Consider the following 8,317-nt stretch of genomic DNA (forward strand, 5'->3'; position numbering starts at 1 on the left):
TGCCAATTATCTAAAGGGGTGGCTTACCGGGTATCTTTTAAGGTGGTTGTTTGGTGACTGGCTTGAGTGGTGGTTGAGGTGGTGGAGGCCGGATTTAATTGTGGGGTTTTTTGGTTGACTGTTGTCTGAATTCTTGGTGATGGGGGCTTTTGTTGTGGTTCTTTGTAGCAAATTTCTTGTTTGATTTTACCTAGCCAAATGTGGTTTTTCTTTGGGAGATCATCGTTGACTAGAACTAGGATTCTTGCTGTTCTTAGGTAATTAATACCTCTGGCGTTGTCCCTTTTGACAAATGATCCAATAACATTTCCTATCTTAGACAACACTGTGATGTTATTGAGCTCTGCAGGGAGCTCAGGTAGTTCTACCCAGATTGCTGACCTATTTGGAGGTGCAAGAGACGGCTTAAATCCAGGCTTCCATCTCTCTACTGAGATGAAGGTTCCATTAAGGAACCAAGGACCTGATGTCAGTATGCGATCTACATCTTCTTGGTGGCTAAATTTAGTGATGAAGAAACCCTTACCAACTGGGAAGGAAGAAGTAGGGGACTTTGGTTTCCACAGCTTGGTAAGATTCTCCACATAAAAGTCAGTAGAGAATGACTTTCCACAAGGTTTAGAGATGATTAAAGCAATCCAATTTGAGCAGAGCGATTCATACTCTTGTTCATCGATTGGAACAAACAGATCTTTATCTGCATTGAATGAAGAAGGGGGGGAAGTGGCTGCTTGACTAGAAGCCAGGGGTTTGGTATGCTTGTTTTGGAGAACTTCAAGGAAGGATTGGGGAGTAGGATTCTTTGGCAGGCCTGAGGACGAGGTGGGGGTGGGGGTGGCTGTGGGTGTGACGGGATGGGTCAAGGCAGAATTGGGTGTTGGAGACGGGGTGAAGGGTGGTGTAGGGGGCTGTTGTTTGGATGGGGTTGGGGACTCTCTCTCACTAGGATTTCCACTCATCCTTTTGCTTAATAATTAGGGGCATTTGGTTGGAGTAATAATCAAAGGAAAAGGGAATGAACAGGTCCAACTCCCTTTGTTGTTGTTTGTTTGTCACTTTCAATCATTCTCTTTACCCATTTTCCCCTCAAATATGTTCCACACTGGTTTTCCATTCTCATTCCCCCACTTCATACCCATCACTCTCTCTCTCTCTCAAACCCTAAAAACCCCAATAGTCGTCACCCTTACTAAAGCTCCAGACTACGTGCACCGGCGACGATATCCGACATGTTCTGACAAGGTACGTCCACTAGCGACAATCTCCTACCATCTTTGTTCATGTTCTGATATCAACAGAGGACTTAGGAATAAGATCAAGCACCATCATTCTTTTAATAGAATTTAAATTTACGTGTCCAAGCGTTGCATGCTAAGTATCACAACATTCAACACTGGAAACAGATGAAGTAGCATTAATAGAAATATTATTCACAGAAGTGGGCATAAGATTAAGCGTAAATAAACCATCACAAGTGTAGCCTTACCAACAAAAAGTCTAAGAATTACAACCCGATTAGACTCAAATACAACTTTGTACTTTTATAACCTTGCTACACTAATAAAGAAGCACTAATGAGAATTTTTCTAATATCAGAAACATGAAAGACTCCATCTAATACCTAGACTATTTCCGGACGATAAATGTAGTACTACTTGGCCTTGTCTAATAACACGAGTCAAACTCTCTTTTTCGCACTCACGGTACGTCTGTTGGAATACAAATATGAAGAAAATAAATTTTGATCAGCACACACATGTACATTAGCCCTAGAGTCTAGAGGAAGTATTAATGCAGTGTTGTTATGCATTTATTTGCAAATGCATAACAAATATAAAAATATTAAAAAGTATATGGAAGAGAAAAAGGAGGAGAGAGATAGGTATGTGGGATCACTTTTAAATATACCACTAAAAGTTTATATACTTCCTCTATTCTTTTTTACTTGACTTGTTTATTTTATCACGCTTGCCAATGCAAAACTTTAACGACCAATAACTAAAATTCGTCATAAGTAAAAATTATAAAAGTTATATATTATGATAGTACTTATTGAGACGAATACAAAAAGATCATACATGAATATATTTTTCCTTATATATTATTCACAAAAGACGGTCAAAGGAGGGGTGGTGAATAATGTAAAAGTCAAAGCGAGTCAAGTAATATAAAGAACGGAGGAAGTAATACCATTAGTTCTTTAGTGATACTATATATGCACTTAGTTAGTACCACTGAATGTATAGTACCACTAAATGCATACATAGTACCATTGAAATATTCAATGGTATTATTTGATCACCCAATGATACTATTTATCACTCAATGGTACTACTATAAAATCAAAATATACATTACGTGCAATTACACTCTTACCCCTTGTTATCTATTTGTTCTTGCATAACGGGACTCCCTTTAAACAAGCACCCAGAGTCTATCCACCAAGCATAACTCGGGGCTAGTGACATCATAGTAACAACATTATCTTGGAGCTTATGAGATAGCTTTGGGCAGAACTTGATGCATTATTATCTTTATCTTGCTTACAACGTTGGTAAGTGGCAAAATGAGCATTGTTTTAATTTTTAAAATTATTTTTACCAAACTTGTTTTTCTTAAAACCATTTTTCTTAAAAGGTTTAAACTTTTAGGCTTGTTGGAATTCTCAACAACATTAGCCGTAGCCTGAAATTCAGATTTTTGCTAATTCTTTTGAGAAAGATGATGTTTTTCCTCAATACGTAAGCAAACAAGCAAATCACCAAAAGAAAAATTTTCCGTTTTATGTTTTAGACTTCTAGCAAAACAACTCCTTTTAATTTCATATGATAAATAATACTTTCAAAATCATGAATTAGGTCAGAAACTGATTTTTGATCAACCATTTGAAACTCAATCATTTTTTCACAACTATCACAAGTATAACGCTTCAAACCCTTTTCGATCGAATCATATTTCATTTCAAGTGCTTCCCATAATTCCAAAGCGGTTTTAGGGGAAGGAGAGATAATATGAAATTAATAAAAAAAATGATTTATGATGGGTCCACTAGATGAGAGAAATGAATTAAATATTGTAAAAGTATTTCAAATAAGGAAATGAAGCAAGTATTTAAAAGCAGCCGAAAAAAGAAAGTAGAACAAGTATTTAAAAACGGAGCGAGTAATTTAACTCCCTCCGTTTTTAAATATTTGCTCCATTTCCCCATGTATGGAGTTTTAGAAAAAATTAGAGAATGTAAAAGTAATAAAATGTGGAGGTAGTGGGGTAAGGGGAAGAATAAAAAATTGTAAAAAGCAAAACTAGTTAATAGAATTGGAGGAGAGATAATATAAAATATGATTTATATTTGGTCCACTAGGTGAGAATGAATTAAATATTATAATAGATTTCAAAATAAAGAAATGGAACAAGTATTTAAAAACAGTCGAAAAAAAAAAGTGGAGCAAATATTTATAAATGGCTGAACAAAGAAAATAAAGCAAGTATTTAAAAACGGATGAAGTATTATCTTTTATTTCTCTCTGTCTCTTTTTAATCCTATATACACATTAGTATTTCTCAATCATGGGTTTTAAAAAATCTTTAATTTCCTTTATTCCTGTAAAAGAAAAAATGGGAAATAAACATATAAATTAGAGAGGGAGGGACCGAGGGAGTATGATTCTTAAGCCTTTAATTAATTACTATTTCCTATAATATGATGCATTATCTCTATTTTGAAAACTTTTGAAATGAAGGTGTCACACTTCAAGTGTTCTAATTGATGCACATTTTTATATTATTCCACCTAGCTAACAAATTTCAAATAAAAGAATTAATGTTGTTCACGTATCAATTTTATTTTCTTTCCTTTTTTTTTTTGACAGCATTTATTTTCTTTCCTTAGTGACTAAAAAACATACAGTTTCTGTTGTCTGATTGATAATACTGATAATTAGACCTGGCAATCCTGACCTAGACCCGATAACCCGACCCGAATGACCCGACCCATGACCCGAAAACCAGTGACCCGAAATTGACCCAAAACCCGAATCAACCCGACTCGACCCATACCCGACCCGAAGTGGAACTGACCCGACCTTGACCCGAAACCCGAAACGACCCGACCTGAGATGACCCGACCTGAAGTTGACCCGAGACCCGAAATGACCCGACCCGAAGTTGACCCGAGACTTGAAGTTGACTCGACCTTTAAATTGAATAAATTGACCCAAATAGCCTCGAAACCCAAGTGACCCGAACCAAAATTATCTTATACCTGAAATGATCATAATTCATTTAAGCTAAAGACTTGACCTTAGCAAACCGAAAAAAAAACCGTAATCAAATTGATGACTTAATTTTTTTTTTTTATTAATCTGTAATGTGTAACCCAATGCATCACCCGAATTTGACCCGAAAATTGACCCGACCCGAACTGACCCGACCCAAACTTGACCCGACCCGAACTCGACCCGAATTGTTGACCCGATACCCGACCCGACTATCACTCGACCCGAAATCAACCCGAGACCCGAAATGACCCGACCCAACCCGAACTTGACCCGATAACCTTTTAACCCGAACTTGACTCGACCCAAAATGACCCAACCCATACTCGACCCGAATGACCCATTTGCCAGGTCTACTGATAATAGACGACACTTCTCTAATTGATTGTACAATTCAAGTACTATACTATCAATTTTATTTTCTTTCATTAGTGACTAAAAAACATACAGTCCCTATGTCTAATGAGAGACATGCACCTCAGAGGCTCAGCCGGCTCAAATCACAACTCAAGCCTCTTCATTAATTTCTTTCACTTTTCAGGGTCATATACTCATATAGGTAGAGCTTCCAACTTTTACTAGAATCGTGGATAATAATCAAACCACAAGATCTAATAAAGCCCCATTTAGTTCACCTTAGTTTTTGCTAAACTGAAATTATTTTTACTGACTGAAATTATTATTGCTAAACTTAAATTATTTTTATTGAATTAAAAATCAATTATACTGAACTTAAATTATTTTCATTAATTTTTTTTTTTATTATTATAATCCTTCTTTAAAGTTATTTTTTTTAGTGAACTGAAATTATTTTTACTGAATATTATTTTTTAAAGTTGAAATGAACAAGGCCTTACACAGATTATAATTAAAATCCGATAAAACATGAATTTAATCAAGTGATGGATGGGTGGATGGTTTCAAGTGGGCTTAACTTCGATTCATCACCCATCTTATCATCCAATACATCAATACATCCTTATCTTGGCAATCAATTAATACTTAGGGCCTATTCTGATTGACTAAACTGGTTGAACTGAACTAAATTAAACTTATTAGAGCTGAACTGAACTAAACTTATTAGAGTTGAACTAAACTGAACTGAGCTGAATATTTTATAAGAGAAGGAAATTAAGAGCTGAACTGAACTGAACTGAACTTATTAGAGCTGTACTGAACTGAACTGAACTAAAAATAATCGTATCAGAACAGGCCCTAAGCTCCTGTTTACTTTTCCTTATTTTTCTTGAAATAAAATTGTTTTTACTGAGTTTACATTATTTTTGTTGAATTGAAGTTATATTAATTTTACTAAAATGAAATTAATTTTACTGAAATGAAATTAATTTTACCGAATTGAAATTACTTTTGATGAATTGAAATTATTTTTAATTATTCTTAGTCATATTATTTTTCTCTAAAATTACTGATTTTTACTAAATTGAAATTATATATAACTGAATATTATATTTTTTTGGGTGAAGTGAATAGAGCTTAATTTATACTAATTAATTAGTAATTTCATGTACTCCTTATAAAATACTTGTACTACTCTAGCAACATTTCATAATAATAATAATAATATACCGAGAGTTTGTTCTCATACGATTATTTCAGTTCAGTTCAGTTCAGCTCTAATAAGTCCAGTTCAGTTCAGTTCAGCTTAGCTCCTAATTTCCTTTTCTTATACTTCCTCCGTTATTTTATTATTGCACCACTTGCCTTTTTAGGAAGTTTCACAAACATTGCACCATTTCCTTTTTAGGAAAAAAATTATTTGTGTTCACACTACAATTACCCAACATACCCTTACTTTTTCACACTTACTTTTTAGTTTATCAATATGTCACATGGACAATTTTGTATTTTTACCTTTCTCTCTCTTACTTTTTTCCACTACCAAAATATTTTCACCCAACCCCTATGGTGCAATAATAAAAAAACGGAGGAAGTAAAATATTCATTTCAGTTCAGTTCAACTCTAATAAGTTTAGTTCAATTCAGTTCAGTTCAGTTTAGCTCAGTTCAGTCAATGAGAACAAGCCCTGCATTTGTGAAACTCATAGAGTTATAGCCAAGGTTAATAGAAATTCGAGAGATAGGACACTCCTTCAAAAATGTGTCATCTTGAAAGTACATAGCGACGAGGTTAACCGAGCTCACCAACTTGCTAACCAATGTCAACTTCTGCGCACGAGCTTCTACTCGGCTATGTAACTAGTTTTATAGCTGTTTTTATTTTCCTGCTCCTTTATTTTCTGTAATCTGCTGTTATTAAAAAAAATAAAGAGTTTTTATCTCCATAATAATAATAATAATAATAATAATAATAATAATAATAAAAATGGAAACTAAAAATCCAATTTTTAATTAATCTCATAAAAATCCAACCTTTATACCCCACCTTCATCTAAAGATCCATTACCTGTTGATGACCGATTTTTGTAAGTTACATGCCACGTGCCAGCTATTAATAGGCTATTTTTTTTTAATTTTTTAAGACAAAAAAAAGATTTTAAAAGATTTAAAAAAAAAAACAAAAAAAAAAAACCCAATAATCGACCAGAACCACCATCACCAAACACCAATCACAAGCCCACAACTTCATTTCCTTCCCTCCACACCAACACCACCATCTCACCAATTTCAACCCAGACCACCCAATTCATCAATGAAGCCGCCAACCTCAAGCCACAACCACCACTAATTATTAGCTCCGCAACCCGCAACAACAACACCGCATCTCACACCCCACGCACACCAGCCCACGGCTCCATCACGCATTCAAACCACCGCCACCAACACTAGTCACATTCAACACCACCCTCACCATTCACTCAAAATGGTCGGTTTTCATGGGAGAGGGGGTTGGGGTGGTCGGTTTTCATGGGGGAGGGGGTTAGGGTGGCTCGAATTTTGGGGGGGGGGGGGAGGGGTTAGGGTGGCTCGAATTTTGGGTGGTCGTGGTTGGGTGGTCGTGATTTGGGTGGTCGTGGTTGGGTGGTTGTGGTCGCGCGGTGAACGGAAAAGATGGAGGAGAAGGAAAGAGAAATGAAGGATGAAGGAGGAAGGAGGAAGGAGAAAGGAGAAAGGAGAAAGAAAAAAAGGAAAAAAAAAATAACCTGTTTAACAGGTTCAAGGTCAAATGGATCTGTAAAAGAAGGTGGAGTATAAAGGTTGGATTTTAATGAGATTAATGAAAGGTTGGATTTTTATTGTCAGACCGCCTAAAGGTTGGATTTTTCTTTTCAATTTTTCCTAATAATAATAATAATAATAATAATAATAATAATAATGCGTTTAGGTATCAATATAATTTATAGTTAATATTTCGTATTAAAGAACAATCAGGGTAACATAACATACACCTAAATAATTAATTATTAAGAAAGGAAATATAAGTATGTATCAAAAATGAATCTCCTACTCCCTCCGTTTTTAAATACTCAGTTTATTTTTCATTTTAAACCGTTTTTAAATATACTTGCTCCATTTCTTTATTTTGAAACCTTTTACAATATTTAATTTATTTTTCTCAATTAGTGGACCCAACATAATCATATTTTATTAATTTTATATTCTCTTTCTTCCAATTCTTTTAACATTTTACTTTTGTTTTGTTTTGTTTTGTTTGTTTTTTTTTTCTTTTACCATTTTTATTCTTTCACCCACCCCGTACGGCCGTACCTCTCTATATATATATTACTTTCTCTAATTTTTCTAAAAACTCTGTGCATAAAAAAAATGAAGCAAATATTTTGTAACACCCCAATAATTCTCCCTTTTCCAAACCACTTACTTTAAATAAAAATAGAGGAGAACTATTGGCATGTTACCGCCACGTGTTAAAACGTTAAGGCTTTATCAAAGTATTGCAGCGGAAATCCAACTTAAATATTAAAATAATATAATTTAGAAAACCAATAAGTCAAAGCTTACAAATTGGAACCATAAAGGCCCTTATTTAAAACCAAACCAATATTCAAATCCCAAAACATAATTAAAATAGTAAAACATAAATAAGTTCAACACAAAGAACGAAT

The sequence above is a fragment of the Chenopodium album genome, chromosome 1, assembly GCF_948465745.1.
Source record: "Chenopodium album chromosome 1, dcCheAlbu1.1, whole genome shotgun sequence".
In the NCBI taxonomy this organism is placed as follows: Eukaryota; Viridiplantae; Streptophyta; class Magnoliopsida; order Caryophyllales; family Amaranthaceae; genus Chenopodium; species Chenopodium album.